Source organism: Glandiceps talaboti, chromosome 3, assembly GCF_964340395.1.
Source record: "Glandiceps talaboti chromosome 3, keGlaTala1.1, whole genome shotgun sequence".
NCBI classification, from domain to species: Eukaryota; Metazoa; Hemichordata; class Enteropneusta; family Spengelidae; genus Glandiceps; species Glandiceps talaboti.
Window position 1 is genome coordinate 12,090,903 of NC_135551.1, and position 18,476 is coordinate 12,109,378.

The 18,476-nt window shown below is 37.1% G+C and overlaps 1 long non-coding RNA gene across 1 annotated transcript in view; it reads left to right on the forward strand.

The window, feature by feature from the left end:
- The first annotated feature begins 1,764 nt into the window (after positions 1-1,764).
- LOC144453948 (uncharacterized) overlaps positions 1,765-18,476 on the forward strand; it is a 21,153-nt gene continuing 4,441 nt past the window's right edge. The window contains exons 1-4 of the long non-coding RNA XR_013482462.1: positions 1,765-1,787; positions 2,006-2,151; positions 7,836-7,948; positions 16,800-16,911. This is a non-coding gene — a long non-coding RNA (uncharacterized LOC144453948). The remainder of the gene's footprint in view (positions 1,788-2,005; positions 2,152-7,835; positions 7,949-16,799; positions 16,912-18,476) is intronic.

Sequence of the window (18,476 nt, forward strand, 5' to 3'; positions counted from 1 at the left end):
GCCCACGTGATTGCCAAATCGGCCCATTTACATGCCAACTCGGCCCATTCACATGCCAACTCGGCCCATTTACATGCCAACTCGGCCCACGCACGTCATGACGAAAATGTTTGTGTCATTTAAAGCCAAGGTCTTGAGTCGATGACGTGATAATATCAAATACTAGTAATATTCATATAATCAGAGAAAAAATCCTTTGCTCCAAGCACCGACATCGGTATACTACTACTTGTAAAGACACTATGGATTGACATACTAGTGCATATACAATGTAGATCGCATGAATTGACTGAAGGACTGAATATCTATAGTCAAGTTGGCAGAGAGTGGGCCGAGTTGGTGGGCCGAGTTGACAGAGAATGGGCCGAGTTGGTGGGCCGAGTTGGCAGACGGTGGGCCGAGTTGGAAATGGGCCGAGTTGGACGTGCACCCACTGCACGACCCCGGCCCGGGGTAGGACCAACTCGGCCCATTGCCAACTCGTCCCATCGCCAACTCGGCCCACGTTATTGCCAACTCGGCCCATTCACATGCCAACTCGGCCCATTTACATGCCAACTCGGCCCATTCACATGCCAACTCGGCCCATTTACATGCCAACTCGGCCCACGCACGTCATGACGAAAATGTTTGTGTCATTTAAAGCCAAGGTCTTGAGTCGATGACGTGATAATATCAAATACTAGTAATATTCATATAATACATCCATGCCCCGTCGCGACACGGGCTCACCCGAACATCGCTATGAGAGATCGAAATTTACATGATTTTTCGCTGGTGGTGCTCCTGAGATATGTGACTGATCACAACTGCTTACGGGTTTGGAGGCGTGGTTCCGGGGTAGTCTAGTTCCATGCCCCCTTTCTGCCGGGGATAGGCGTGTCGCGCTGTTTACAGGATGTGGTACATGTGTGTCATGAAATCTTTTATGAATTGACTGTAAGATACCATTGACCTTCCGAAATGTACTACACCGTACTACCTTTTCATCTAATATGCTGAGATGAATTATCTTGTAACTGATCACAATACTGATATTCAACCAAAAAACTACACTGTTATATTGTTATTTGGGAACGGAAATAAATGTAATAGTAGTGTTTTCAGTCACGGGATTTTCTTGTCTGTGGTACAGGGAGGTGTCTACATTTCCTGTTTATTTGTGTAATTGAGAGGACGATGAGCGACGCTAATTGAGTAGGTGTTAAGTGCCAGTTGTCAAACGCCTTCATAAAACGATATACTAGTACTGTATTTTCAAGTGATGATCAAAAATTTGAAATGGGCAGACTTTTCAATTTGGAAGTAAAAGCGCCTTGTACTTCCATGGACAGGCCAAGTTTCACGAAATACTTTAATTTCAACAGTCGTCTTCCCAACGATTAATAAAAAAAAAGATCAACCCATTTTAGAGTGCATGTCGTGTCGAAGTGGGCGATACGTTAGTAATAAACGCAATCGTTTATTTCAAAGTGTTTCGGTTTTGAAGTTACAATCACGTCGAGTTGTACATCTTGACTACTTAGTATTTACGAATTGACGAATAGGGGACAAAATATCTATAGTCAAGTTGGCAGAGAGTGGGCCGAGTTGGCAGAGAGTGGGCCGAGTTGGTGGGCCGAGTTGGCAGACGGTGGGCCGAGTTGGTGGGCCGAGTTGGTAGACGGTGGGCCGAGTTGGTGGGCCGAGTTGGAAATGGGCCGAGTTGGACGTGCACCCCCCGGCCCCTGGTTTACAAACAAACCTAGCCAAACACTTGCGTGACGTGGTTCTAATCACAGTGGCGTGTAATGTTTCACTTTCATAGATTGTTGTTTTCCAGGTCTACAGACTAAATATAACAACCTTTTGACTATATATTCCTACCTCTGATACATTTGTAGCAGCAAGATTCGTATGATATTTTCCAAAGACAACGGCATTCTAAGCAATAAGAAAACAACAATCTATGAAATATTACACGCCCCTGTGGTTCTAATGGGCTGTACAATTTTGTAATGTGAAGTCAGAGGTCATCAGCTGGCCGTGTGCTCAGAATGGTCGCGACATGTGTGGATGCCTGGCCCAGCTGGCGTATTTCTCCACATTTCGGGATGTATGTGCAGTTATTAACGAAAGTATGATACATTATCCTTTCTACAACTTGTTACGGTATGTCTGCGTAAGTTACTTGAGATAGCATGTGCATTTTGTGTCATTTCACTGCCGATGAATACCATATCATACACAGGCACTCGAATCAATGTGTTTATTTTCTTTTTAAATGTATAGTGAATAAGAGCCTTCTCTTATTCATATACATTTTTCCTCCCCAAATCATACACATTGATTCGACGAGTACCTGTGAATAAGAGCCTTCTCTTATTCATATACATTTTCCCTCACCAAATCATACAGATTGATTCGAGTGCCTGTGGTATCATATGTTCATGTTTATTTGTCATTACCTGAAAATGTACCAAAAAGTGAATGTTTGCAAACCAAAATGCGGTTATTTTCATGTATTTCCTGCCGTCCAATATTATTACTGGGAGAGGATTTATAATCTATACGATACCAGGTAAGTTGATGGTAAGGTGTTTGGATTAAGAATTGTTCATGACATGATGATCCCATCAGTGGTATAACCAGATTTAAACTGAATGCCTTCCGTAAGGATTTATGCAAGAAATTTAGCTGGTATTAGGACAGCGTTCTATGACATACATGTGCATATTCATTGTTGTCGTGATACGATCCAATATGGCTGCCTGGCAGCCATTTTGTTTGTGAATTTTCCATGTCCAAAGCCATAACTCAGACATGCTTAAACAGATCTCATTCAAAGTTGGTATTAGGACAGTGTTCTATGACATACATGTGCATATCCATTTTCGTCGTGATACGATCCAATATGGCTGCCTGGCAGCCATTTTGTTTGTGAATTTTCCATGTCCAAAGCCATAACTCAGACATGCTTAAACAGATCTCATTCAAAGTTGGTATTAGGACAGTGTTCTATGACATACATGTGCATATCCATTTTCGTCGTGATACGATCCAATATGGCTGCGTGGCAGCCATTTTGTTTGTGAATTTTCCATGTCCAAAGCCATAACTCAGACATGCTTAAACAGATCTCATTCAAAGTTGGTATTAGGACAGTGTTCTATGACATACATGTGCATTTCCATTTTCGTCGTGATACGATCCAATATGGCTGCCTGGCAGCCATTTTGTTTGTGAATTTTCCATGTCCAAAGCCATTACTAAGACATGCTTGAACAGACCTCATTCAAAGTTGGTATTAGGACAGTGTTCTATGACATACATGTGCATTTCCATTTTCGCCGTGATACGATCCAATATGGCTGCCTGGCAGCCATTTTGTTTGTGAATTTTCCATGTCCAAAGCCATAACTCTGACTCCATTTTCATCGTGATATGATCCCCCATACCCAACCAATCCTTTATTGTTGGAGGCATATTCCATGTCCAACAAGCACACACAACATATCTAAGTCTGTTTGTTTTAGGTTCACAAATGTTGTTGCGTGATCAGAGTAGTGATAATTCCTTAAAACCCAATTATAGCGGGGAATATGTCATTCTCAATGACTTGTTAAAATAATGTTTTCAGCACTTTCATAAGCTATCAACATAAAAATTAACATTTATTTCAACACTGATGTAAAATCTTTCTAAGTATTTCCTTTTCCACGATATCAATATATTTTCTTTCCTTCCTGATCCACACCAACTATTTTTCTCCCAGTATGATTTGTTTATATTTTCCTAGTAGTATTTTCAAATAAAATGACTGTTGTAAAATTTGCAGTTGATTTAAACACCCAAAACCTGAAAAATCATGCTGTAATTTACTATTGATGAACAATATTCAATGAGTCACTGGTCATTCCAGGTATGTTTTCTTCATAGAGTAAACAAAGTATGTCAAGGACAGCTGGTCCAGATTGTTTTGAAAAGTGGTCAGTCAAGAAAGACGTCTTCTCAATATTGCTACAATGTTATAATTTTCCAGACTTGTTGGCACCATGGTTATACAATGTATTCAAAGTCCTATCAGACATGTGCAGTGTCTGATAAGTACAGCATGAACACATGCAAAAACATATCCCTGATCAATAATCATAAGAAATTCTCCTTGCCCCTTAGGACAAGTACTTTTCAAAACAACTTGCCCAAGCCTTGAAATCACTTGCCCGGGGCAAGTAAAAGGCCATTATTTCGACCCCTGTACCGGTATATCACATCAAAACTTATTGTGTATGTGTGTAGTCTATAACCACTTACTTATACCGGTATATCACATCAAAACTTATTGTGTATGTGTGTAGTCTATAACCACTTACTTATACCGGTATATCACATCAAAACTTATTATGTATGTGTGTAGTCTATAACAACTTACTTATACCGGTATATCACATCAAAACTTATTGTGTATGTGTGTAGTCTATAACAACTTACTTATACCGGTATATCACATCAAAATTTATTGTGTATGTGTGTAGTCTATAACAACTTACTTATACCGGTATATCACATCAAAACTTATTGTGTATGTGTGTAGTCTATAACAACTTACTTATACTGGTATATCACATCGAAACTTATTGTGTATGTGTGTAGTCTATAACAACTTACTTATACCGGTATATCACATCAAAACTTATTATGTATGTGTGTAGTCTATAACAACTTACTTATACCGGTATATCACATCAAAACTTATTGTGTATGTGTGTAGTCTATAACAACTTACTTATACCGGTATATCACATCAAAACTTATTGTGTATGTGTGTAGTCTATAACAACTTACTTATACCGGTATATCACATCAAAACTTATTGTGTATTTGTGTAGTCTATAACAACTTACTTATACCGGTATATCACATCAAAACTTATGTGTGTAGTCTATAACAACTTACTTATACTGGTATATCACATCAAAACTTATTGTGTATGTGTGTAGTCTATAACAACTTACTTATACCGGTATATCACATCAAAACTTATTGTGTATGTGTGTAGTCTATAACAACTTACTTATACCGGTATATCACATCAAAACTTATTATGTATGTGTGTAGTCTATAACAACTTACTTATACCGGTATATCACATCAAAACTTATTATGTATGTGTGTAGTCTATAGCAACTTACTTATACCGGTATTTCACATCAAAATTTATTGTGTATGTGTGTAGTCTATAACAACTTACTTATACCGGTATATCACATCAAAACTTATTGTGTATGTGTGTAGTCTATAACAACTTACTTATAGTATATCACATCAAAACTTATTATGTATGTGTGTAGTCTATAACAACTTACTTATACCGGTATATCACATCAAAACTTATGTGTGTAGTCTATAACAACTTACTTATACTGGTATATCACATCAAAACTTATTGTGTATGTGTGTAGTCTATAACAACTTACTTATACCGGTATATCACATCAAAACTTATTGTGTATGTGTGTAGTCTATAACAACTTACTTATACCGGTATATCACATCAAAACTTATTGTGTATGTGTGTAGTCTATAACAACTTACTTATACCGGTATATCACATCAAAACTTATTATGTATGTGTGTAGTCTATAACAACTTACTTATACCGGTATATCACATCAAAACTTATTGTGTATGTGTGTAGTCTATAACAAGTTAATACTTATACCGGTATATCACATCAAAACTTATTGTGTATGTGTGTAGTCTATAACAACTTACTTATACCGGTATATCACATCAAAACTTATTGTGTATGTGTGTAGTCTATAACAACTTACTTATACCGGTATATCACATCAAAATTTATTGTGTATGTGTGTAGTATAAGGAGAGGATGTCAAAGGTGCAGGTGTTTTGATGGCATGAAGTAAATAACTAAAATCAGTTTGCAAGATCTTAGATCCATGGTGAAATTTCAACAGTCACTCACTGTGATCTTTATACAGTTAGATGTGAATGATAAAGTCATACGGTACTACCGTAGTAGCTGGATGGTCTCAGAATGAATCGCACTTACTGTTTATCAGCCCATTGAAAGTCTCAAATAAGGTCTCAGATTCACTCTCATTCACTGTTTATAACCCCCTTTGAGAGTCTCAACAGCAGTCGCAATGACAGTCGCACTTAGTGTTTACTTCAATTTGAGACTCTCAGTTGTAGTCGCATTTACCCAGTTGAGGGGGTTGTACATACCTGCTTTAATGAGAGGGTCAGCCAAGATGTGACAAATTGACAAATTATCAAATTTAAGTTTTAACCCCCATGTGCCATGACCACCCTTTAACCTTCTTATCAGGTTTTGTGACAAATATGACTAAATGAAGGTTAGTGAAGGAAATGTGTAAATTTGTGTTTTTACAATTAGATATTAGTTTCCCTTGCTGAAAGGGGTATCCAATATAACTCGGGTAAAATGATGAGGACCACAAATAGCCTGATAATAGAGGAAAGAGGTTCAACCACACAGCCAATGCTAACCCTAATAGTATTTAATATTATTCTATGTTATCATTGTTTTCTCTTTGAAGTATTATGAAGACAACCAGCATAGTCAAGTTCAGACATTTGAACTATCATTGGAAGCTTCTATGGTCAGGAATCTGTATACTAAGTAAGTCTTACATTGTTTGTGGTCAGGAATCTGTATACTACTAGCGAGTCTCACATTGTTTGTGGTCAGGAATCTGTATACTAAGTAAGTCTTACATGGTTTGTGGTCAGGAATCTGTATACTACTAGCGAGTCTCACATTGTTTGTGGTCAGGAATCTGTATACTAAGTAAGTCTTACAAGGTTTGTGGTCAGGAATCTGTATACTAAGTAAGTCTTACATGGTTTGTGGTCAGGAATCTGTATACTACTAGCGAGTCTCACATTGTTTGTGGTCAGGAATCTGTATACTAAGTAAGTCTTACATGGTTTGTGGTCAGGAATCTGTATACTACTAGTGAGTCTCACATTGTTTGTGGTCAGGAATCTGTATTCTAAGCAAGTCTTACATGGTTTGTGGTTAGGAATCTATACCAAGTAAGGTTTGTGGTCAGGAATCTGTATACTATTACTAAGTAAGTCTTACAAGGTTTGTGGTCAGGAATCTGTATACTAAGTAAGTCTTACATGGTTTGTGGTCAGGAATCTATACCAAGTAAGGTTTGTGGTCAGGAATCTGTATACTATTACTAAGTAAGTCTTACAAGGTTTGTGGTCAGGAATCTGTATACTAAGTAAGTCTTACATGGTTTGTGGTCAGGAATCTGTATACTAAGTAAGTCTTACATGGTTTGTGGTCAGGAATCTGTATACTAAGTAAGTCTTACACGGTTTGTGGTCAGGAATCTGTATACTAAGTAAGTCTTACAAGGTGTGTGGTTTCAGAAACAGCTACACGTGCGAGTATCGAACGAAGTAAAAACAAGATTTTAAATTTTGAAATAGTGAAGAGATCGTATGAAATTATGTCAGTGGATTCTCCAGCATGATTGCCTGCAGATGCGATCTTACGGCCAACCATAACATGTAATGTGAAGATTTTATAGAACGTTGTAGCATAGCTCACACCGTAGAAGGAGCTCCAATAGTCAAGTAGAAATTTATATAGTAAGTGCATGCCCCAGACTTTTACCAGACATAGACATACGTTTCCCCTTTTTATCAGCATACTCAGAAGCTATTATGTCTGCCCGTGAATGGAAAATGTTGATGTTGATGGTGATGCCTCTATTTGCGTAGAGAAAGAACAGGTAATTTCATACCTTTTAACCTTCAAAGTCAGTATCATTATTATTTGTTTTGTCCTGTAGTATACAACCTAATGTATGGAGACTGGAAATGAGAAGTCCATCGGATAATATCAGTATTTGTCAGCTCAGTGCCAGACCAGTCTTCAATCATGTCACATTTACAGAATCACAGGGTAGGTACTCAGTCTCTTACAGTATCACAGGGTAGCTAGGTAGTCAGTATCTTACAGAATCACAGGGTAGCTAGGTAGTCGGTCTCTTACGGAATCACAGGGTGGCTAGGTAGTCAGTCTCTTACGGAATCACTGGGTAGCTAGGTAGTCAGTCTCTTACAGAATCACAGGATAGCTAGGTAGTCAGTCTCTTACGGAATCACAGGGTGGCTAGGTAGTCAGTCTCTTACAGAATCACAGGATAGCTAGGTAGTCAGTCTCTTACAGAATCACAGGGTGGCTAGGTAGTCAGTCTCTTACAGAATCACAGGGTGGCTAGGTAGTCAGTCTCTTACAGAATCACAGGGTAGCTAGGTAGTCAGTCTCTTACAGAATCACAAGGTAGCTAGGTAGTCAGTCTCTTACAGAATCACAAGGTAGCTAGGTAGTCAGTCTCTTACAGAATCACAGGGTAGCTAGGTAGTCAGTCTCTTACAGAATCACAGGGTAGCTAGGTAGTCAGTCTCTTACAGAATCACAGGGTGGCTAGGTAGTCAGTCTCTTACAGAATCACAGGGTGGCTAGGTAGTCAGTCTCTTACAGAATCACAAGGTAGCTAGGTAGTCAGTCTCTTACAGAATCACAAGGTAGCTAGGTAGTCAGTCTCTTACAGAATCACAGGGTAGCTAGGTAGTCAGTCTCTTACAGAATCACAGGGTAGCTAGGTAGTCAGTCTCTTACAGAATCACAGGGTGGCTAGGTAGTCAGTCTCTTACAGAATCACAGGGTAGCTAGGTAGTCAGTCTCTCATGGAATCACAGGGTAGCTAGGTAGTCAGTCTCTTACAGAATCACAGGGTAGCTAGGTAGTCAGTCTCTTACAGAATCACAGGGTGGCTAGGTAGTCAGTCTCTTACAGAATCACAGGGTAGCTAGGTAGTCAGTCTCTTACAGAATCACAGGGTAGCTAGGTAGTCAGTCTCTCATGGAATCACAGGTGGCTAGGTAGTCAGTCTCTTACAGAAGCACAGGGTAGCTAGGTAGTCAGTCTCTTACAGAATCTCAGGGTAGCTAGGTAGTCAGTCTCTTACAGAATCACAGGGTAGCTAGGTAGTCAGTCTCTTACAGAATCACAGGGTAGCTACAGGGCAGATTGTTCTGAAATTTGATAGGAACATTCTTAGGGGTGTTTAGATTAAGAATTGTTCATGCCATGATGATCCCATCAGTGATATGCAAATTAGGACTAAAAAAGTGTCTTTTTGGTCAAAAATCTATAATTCCAAAACTACTGAGCCAGATTTGTCTGCAATTTGGTGGAAACATTCTTTGGGGTGTTTAGATTGAGAATTGTTCATAACATGATGATCCCATAAGTGATATGCAAATTAGGTAACAAAATATGTGTTTTTGGTAAAAAAAATCTATAATTCCAAAACTACTCAGCAGATTCGGCTGAAACTTAATGTTGATGCCCATGGAGATGTGTACGTGAAAATGTGATTCACAATGTGATGATCCCATCATTGGCAGGGTTTTACATGACACAATATATTGCGTCTTTTACGCATTATTATGACCTTGTGATTCTCATAAAAATCAGGACTGTGTCCTATCAGACGCAAGAATTTCGGCACAAGATTTAATATTCCTCTCCATTTGAAGTGATTACATTAGATTCTGATTACAAAATGTTTGCGCACCAATTGCAAGAGAATTGCCTACCCAATGATCAAATATTAGCAATTGATCGAATATCTATGCCTTTTCCATTCCTCTGACGGTAGTATTCCCTGCTCAAATCACAAAAAGCGTTGAAATCGGACCTTTTCAAGTTCAAACTGCAACATTCAAATTCAACATTCACCGCCATATTTGATATCGTTGAGTGAGATGAATAATTACCCAGAGACACTTGCGCCGACGTACATAAGGAGAAGTGATTAAATTTACGGTAGAACTTGATTTCAAGAGTTTTGGTAACCCGCAATGGAAGTTTTGCAGTCAAGATGAGGTAAACAGACAAATAATTCATTTATTGCTAATATTTTACCTCCGGGCGATTTTAATCCTTAGTTACCAGAATTTTTAGTAAGCCTGTGTTTCACAGCTGACTCTTTGCAGGACGGCGAAATAATAGGGACAATTGTCAGATTCGAGTCCCGGATTACTCCATATGCAAGCAGGACTAGCGTCATTGTAATTGCATCTTTTACGTATGTATTTTGTCTTCTGGGTGTTACTGCTTATCTCACCGGTAACAACCGGAAGCCGAAAGACACATGTATAAGACGCAATTATGAGGAAGTAAAGGTAAATAAAAGAAACGTAGCCTATCTACACATTGGGTAACAAACGGGAGGAAATCTCAAGAAATGAGTGACAATGTAATATCATAGTCATACCCAACTCAACTGTGAACTGTTAACATGTTTATGTTATGATATAATGGCTAAAAAAGTTCTCCCTTGTGATCATGTATAAATACCGATTCCATGCATGTTCAAACATTGAATGGTTTATTGACTATTACAAACAGCCCTAGATTGTCAGGGAGTTCAAAGAATGCATTGAACAGGTACTTTCAAAATCTCTAGACGAATGATAAAAATGTAAATGCACGGTATATAACAAAGTTCCTATCTCATCATGGGTGAATAAAGACTGGGATTAAACTTAATTATTTGTATTTTCATTTGCCTTCTCAATTTCATTCAAATCAATTTAATTCTGTTCTGGCTTATTTCAATCTCTCCATTGTACTATTTCCCCATCTTACAGACATTAATTGCTTGGTTTTGTGATTGACCCCCAGATTTCCAGCTGTGACCCCAAAATTTTCAGACCTTGGGTCACAAAGACCCCCCCCCCCTCCCCATAACCAAAAAATGAAAACCCTGCATCATCAGATATGCAAATTAGATCTAAAATCTCAATCTTGATCAAAACATATCTTGAAAACTACATGGTGAATGGGGCTAAAACTTGGTGGGGATGTTTTTGGGGTTTTTATTTTTGCTGTTGTTGTTCAAAGCATTTTGACACAACTGGCCTTAGAAACCATGACCATGCCCTGAGCAACAGTGAAATGATGATCATATTACAAACTAAGATAACAACAGGGATAGGTAGGTAAATGAATAAAGATTCAAAAAATGTATGTAATTATGCCTAGCAACAGGACCACACTCATAGTTGCAGCCAAATACAGTTGTGCTACAACACCATTGGTGCTATTTTTAGCACAACTGAACTGATAAGGTTCAGTAGTGCTATAGGCATGGAAAAGTGTGTGTGTGTGTGTGTGTGTGAATAACTTAAAGTCAAAAACTGCTCGACAGATTGCCATGATATTTGGTTGGTGTATTACCTTGGGTGTCTTGTTAAGAAATTGTTCAAATCAAAATGATCTTACAACCGATGTGTGATTTAGGTAAAAAAAAAATGATATTTTGGTAAAAAAATAAAAACTTAAACTCAGGATACCCAGTCTGAAATTTGATGGGAACAGTCTTGAGAGAGTTTAGATTAAGAATTGTTCATGACATGATGATTCCATCAGTGATTATGTTGAAAAATGTATCTTTTTACTAAAATATCTTTAACTACTAAGCAGAGTGGGCTGAAATTTGGTAGGAACATTCTTAGGAGTATGATGAAACCATCAGTGATATGCAAATTAGGTATAAAAATGGGCCCCTTCAGTCAAAAATCTATAATTCCAAAATTATTGAGCAGATTGGGTTGAAATTTGATGGGAACATTCTCAGTGGAGCTTAGATTAAAAATTGTTCAAAACATGATGATCCCATCAGTGATAAGCAAATTATGTCTAAAAATGTGTCATTTCAAAACTACTGAATAGATTAGGCAGGAATTTAATGGGGATGCATCTAGGGATGTGTACATGAAGCTGCAATCACACCTTGCTGGTCAAATTAGTGATATGCAAATTAAGTCTAACAAGTGATCGACCTATCGGTTAGAATAGCTTCACTGGTTTTTTTTGTGTTTTTTTATTTTGGTAACATGTAGAAGTGGTTCAGTTCTTCAGCTCTTCACTATGTAGTTTTGTTTTAGCAATGTAATAAAGTGGTTAGTGGTTTCATATGATGTCTCACTATAAATCACACTTCACAAGGAAAGTTGGTAAAATATTGTACTTTTATATTATAGTCACCATACTGTTATGAAAAGTACACAAAATCTCAGAAAAATAATGACTGGGAAATGCACACACACAAAAAGGATTTTTGAGGTTGGCTATAAATAATTCCAGTGTCTTACAGCTTTAACCCTGGAAAATTTTAATGATAAATGAAATAAACTAAGTATCTAAAATAATTTTGAGGCAATTCGAATTTTCATTTTCTAACAAATTTACCAAAAACACCATCCATAATTGTCAACAACATTCAACTTATAGTAGACCTAACATCGTCTCATATTTTAATTTAATAGTCTGTGGACTTGCTTGCAGGTGGTGCACATATTTCGTTTGTCCTGCTTGCATATGGAACAAGTCACCCTTCGGTGTTGTGGGTCTTGTCAGTAATATAGACCCGTGCCCGTCTGCAAGCAGGACTAGCATTTTGTATGCAAGCTGGACTAAATTTAGTCAAGTGTTCAAAGCTGAATGTGACATGGCAAGATACATCGTGTAAATCGGAATTGTAGACCTACTTATCTCGACAAAAAATAAATATTTCGCTAATCATAACTGAAAAGGTCTTGTCTGAAAATGCTTCAATCTCAATGACAGAGATGCAGAGCGCTAGCATCTTCCAACAGTACGTCATATGCGTCAAGCGAAAGGTACTAGGTCTACTGTCTCCTGAATAACTGTCCCTCGCTTTTGAGCTGCTAGGTTCATTGACTAAAATAAACCATTATTAGGTAGAAGACATCACAAAATACTATTATTAACTTTTTATCATTCGTTTTTGAAAATTCACAATGTTTCACCGTTAAAGTGATTTTTAAAAAGCAACAAGACATCATATCACCAGCTTTTAACGAAAAGGTGAAACAAAAGTCTGGACTGCAATCTCATGACTACTTTTTTGAGTCCCTGCCGGCCGAAGTTCAGGATGGGGACTTATGGATTGGGTTCCGTCCGTCCGTCTGCCCAGAGTCGTTTCTTGGAGATGCCTGGAACGCTTTTTTTCAAACTTGGCACAGGGGCAACATACAATGGCATACATATGCACATCAATTTGTTTCATGATGGCCGCCTAGCAGCCATTTTGTTTGCGAATTTTTCTAAAGCCATAACTCTGACATGCTTGAACAGATCTCATTCAAAGGTGGTAGTAGCACAGTGTTTTATGACATACATGTGCATATTCATTGTTGTCATGATACGATCCAATATGGCTGCCTAGCAGCCATTTTGTTTGCGAATTTTCCATGTCCAAAGCCATAACTCAGACATGCTTGAACAGATGTCATTCAAAGTTGGTATTAGGACAGTGTTCTATGACATACATGTGCATATCCATTTTCGTCGTGATACAATCTGATATGGCTGCCTGGCAGCAATTTTGTTGGTGCAGTTTTCATGTCCAAAGCCATAACTCAGACATGCTTGAACAGGTCCCCCCCCCCATAACCCTACACATCCTTTATTGTTGAATGGTTTATTCCATCACATCATCTTGAAGAGTAGGCATGCCCCATGTCCAACGAGGAGACACAACATGAGTAGGCATGTTCCATGTCCAACAAGCAGACACAACATATCTAAGTCTGTTTGATTTAGGTTCACAAGTGTTGTTGTGTGATCAGAGTAGTGATATCAAGAAAATGCTGACATAAACTGCCTTAAAACCCAATCATAGCGGGGACTATATGTCATTCTCAATGACTTGTTGATTGTGACTCTGTGGATTGCTTGACTGTCTTGCATCTACTTTATAAGATCCCGGGTATTAGCACTATCATAATTGTAATTATTGACTACACAGGGTAAATATATTCCAAAAGGAGTTTAATAGCATCTTGACAGTGAAATGTGGGGTGTGGGGGGGGGGGGGGAGCTTGAGAAGGGAATGTGTACATGTCTTATTGGGGGGGGGGGGGGAGACCCCCTAGAAGCCCTGAAGGTTTTTTACTCCGAAAAGTCAATTTTGAGACTATTCAGACCCTTTCAGACAATAATTTCCAAACTTTACAAGACAGCACCAACATGTAAAAAGAAAAAATATTTTTGAAATATTAAGTTTGATAGCATCTTGACAGTAAGCCAATTTTTATAAGCTATTCAGACCCTTTCAAGCAATAACTCAATCCATGCTTTACAAGACAGCACCATCAAGTATCAGAAACTATTCTTTATAACTTACATAGGGTTGAAATATGTTCTTAAAAAGTTATATGGCATCAGCATATACATGTAGTAAAGGTCAGCACATCTAATGGTAGTATCATTGGTAGGGGAGATTTGGAGTTTAAGGCAACTTAAGACTATCTAGGCAACCATTTCATTTATTTAAAAGACAACATCATCTCAAATTAGAATTGGGTGAAAATATTTTAGAAAAGTTCAATACCATTATGACAGTAAAAATGTTGTTGGTGCATCTGATTGTTGGTTGAATGCATGGGTGACCTCTGGGGGTGAGGGAGGCCTTGGGGTTTTTCCCCCTGGCAGATCTGCAGTTTTTTGCTTCTATTAAGGCAATGTTTAGGTTATTCATAGCCTTTGAGGTAATATTTCCAAGCTTCAAATAGCTAACGTAAATGTAAGTTTTAAATGAGATTCCCATGTCACATAAAAATGGCCCCGTAACATTGGTACAGTGTCATTAATATTGCATGTATAGTAAAGTCACTGGTATATTAGAGAACTTTAGGTGGTCATACCTAGTGTATAATAGAAACTGGAATCTGATGAGATGTGGTGATTTGTAGTGTCAATAACATGTAGTGTCCAAAATAGAAAGTGTATTAATCCCTTCTGACAAGTTCATAGTAACGAGTAGGGAACATTATAGATAACTCCTTTTATAAACTATCTATGAAGATTACCATTACGAAACCTTCAAGTTCATCTTTGCCCAAAAGTGCAATATAAGTGAAGCACTGATTGTGAAACAGCCAAGCATTTACATGACATGTTCTGTAACTAGTGTGGTAGCTAGGTATATGTATATGTATAGTTATGTTTGAACTAATAAGTAATATTAAAGAATTCATGTAAGAAACAGGAACAAGAACAAATATTGACATGTACCACATTTCAGACAAGGCTATATGCCATTGTAAAAAAAGGATTTTTTCTTCCATCACAACCCAAAACACAATGAACCCCCTATCCACAATTTTGAAAACAGCATGACCCCCCCTACTGCCAATTTCAAAAACAAGGTGACACCCCCTCCTAATCCACCAACCCCCCCCCCCCCCCAGCCGAAGAAACTGACCGGTCCCTAAAACAGGACCACGTCTATAACAACGTCTATTGGTATTAATTTTTTAAATTTTACAGTATCTAGAGGTCAAATGACAAAAGTTGTAGTCATTTGCATAATTACTTATTAATAATTACGCTATATTTTAAGAAAGCTTAATTTGATACATGCATTGATACACTTTACTGATGTAGTTTTTTAATTGCAATCAGTCATTTGTATAATTAATGATTTGAGAATGCAAGCTTTAAATTCCACGAGATTTGGTATACACGATGATGATAACAAATTGCATGTGTCTCATAAAGCTAGATTATTAATTTGTATAATTAATGATTTTCAGTAATTATCAATCTATCTTAGTAGTGTAAGTATACAAACTTAACATATTTTTATACTTTGATGCAACTATTTGTCAATTAAGGGGAATGTGTCATATATGATAGCTGTAGCCAAGGTTTGCATTTCTACAATTATTGTGTGTAGGAATGAAAATCTAAAGACTTTGCCCTTATAGAAGGCATTCAGTTTAAATCTGGTTGATGAAGTACTGGTTCCATTCTATATCTATAAAGTGTGTTGACCATTGTCCTGAAACAAGTTCTATTGAAATAATGATATTATTTACATCTCTGAACAAAATTACATCACACAATTTATGTTTGATTTCACAGACAGGACATATCATTCACATAACTGAAACATATAGTCTGTTTGATTTCACAGACAGGACATATCATTCACATAACTGAAACATATAGTCTGTTTGATTTCACAGACAGGACATATCATTCACATAACTGAAACATATAGTATGTTTGATTTCACAGACAGGACATATCATTCACATAACTGAAACATATAGTCTGTTTGATTTCACAGACAGGACATATCATTCACATAACTGAAACATATAGTCTGTTTGATTTCACAGACAGGACATATCATTCACATAACTGAAACATATAATATGTTTGATTTCACAGACAGGACATATCATTCACGTAACTGAAACATATAGTATGTTTGATTTCACAGACAGGACATATCATTCACATAACTGAAACATATAGTATGTTTGATTTCACAGACAGGACATATCATTCACATAACTGAAACATATAGTCTGTTTGATTTCACAGACAGGACATATCATTCACATAACTGAAACATGTAGTATGTTTGATTTCACAGACAGGACATATCATTCACATAACTAAAACATATAGTATGTTTGATTTCACAGACAGGACATATCATTCACATAACTGAAACATATAGTCTGTTTGATTTCACAGACAGTACATATCATTCACATAACTGAAACATATAGTCTGTTTGATTTCACAGACAGTACATATCATTCACATAACTGAAACATATAGTCTGTTTGATTTCACAGACAGTACATATCATTCACATAACTGAAACATATTGTCTGTTTGATTTCATCATAAACAGAACATTCTTGGAATGGTATAGCTGATTCAACATATTCTATATCACAGCAAAGGCAGAATAGGATGAATTGATGTCACAGGAATTGTCAAGCAAGATTTCAAAATGAAAACAGGTAGGTACTGTCTGCAAGGACATTGTGATACTTCAAAATGGGTTTAAATCTACTCTAGCTGTAACTAGAATGTTTTTAGCACAACTGATCTGAGGTTCAGTAGTGCTATAGGCACAGTGTGGTGTCTGTCTGTCTGTCTGTCTGTAGATGTATGTATGTATGTATGTATGTATGTATGTATGTATGTATGTATGTATGTATATGTGTGTGTGTGTGTGTGTGTGTGTGTGTGTGTGTGTGTGTGTGTGTGTGTGTGTGTGAGATTTAAACTCCAAAACCACCAGACCGATTGACTTGTGAAATTTGGTAAGGATATTACTTGTGGTGTCTAGTTGGGAAATTGTTCAAAGTAAATGATTGCATCATTCTAAGGTTTGTGATTTGGGTATAAAATGTCATTTAAAAAAATTAAACTAAAAAACTACAGGTTAGATTTGTCTGAAAACTTGGTGAGAACATTCCTAGAGGTGTGTAGAATAAGAATTGTTCATTACATGATGATACCATGAGTGACATGCAAATGAGGTATAAAAACATGTCTTTTTGGTCTAAAATCTTTAATTTCAAAAGTACTTGATTTGGCTGACAATTTTACAGAGATGTCTCTGGAAATGTCATGTTCAAGGGATATTGATTACATGATGATCCCCCTGAATGATATGCAGATAAGTGCTAAAAACATGATGTTTTGTGTCAGATTTCTCTCATGAATATTTAGCCAGATAGGGTTGTACAGAAATATTATTGTTAATCTAATTAAATCATTAAAACTTTTATGGAATACTTAGCAAAATGTAACATGTATGCACGTTAGTGGCACTTGAATTATCCCTCCTTGAGGTTGCTTGGAAAAATTAGCAAAGTTTTAACACAAAGTGACCCAATGGCTCACATTAAAGTCTGTCAGTGAAGGAAAGGCAAGTGAATAAACATTCTAAAAAATGTATGCAGATATGCCTAGTAACAAGACCACACCCATAGCAATAGTTAAAAGATAGTTAAACCATAGTGTATATTGTAGATATAACATGGATGGGTAGGAATGGGAGAAAATCTTCAAGAAATGGATGCAGATATGCCTAGTAACAAGACCACACCCATAGCAATAGTTAAATGATAGTTAAACCATAGTGTATATTGTAGATATAACATGGATGGGTAGGAATGGGAGAATATCTTCAAGAAATGTATGCAGATATGCCTAGCAACAAGACCACACCCATAGCAACTGTTAAATGATAGTTAAACCACAGTGTTTTTTGTAGATATAACATGGATGGGTAGGAATGGGAGTAAATCTTCAAGAAATGTATGCAGATATGCCTAGTAACAAGCCACACCCATAGCAATAGTTAAATGATAGTTAAACCATAGTGTATATTGTAGATATAACATGGATGGGTAGGAATGCGAGAATATCTTCAAGAAATGTATGCAAATATGTATGTCTTGCAACAAGACCATATAATCATCATAGAATTTAGAAAATTGAAGTTTTTTCTTTTATTACTGTACATACATTTATATCCACAACACACACATCTTCATCACAAGGACAATAGCTA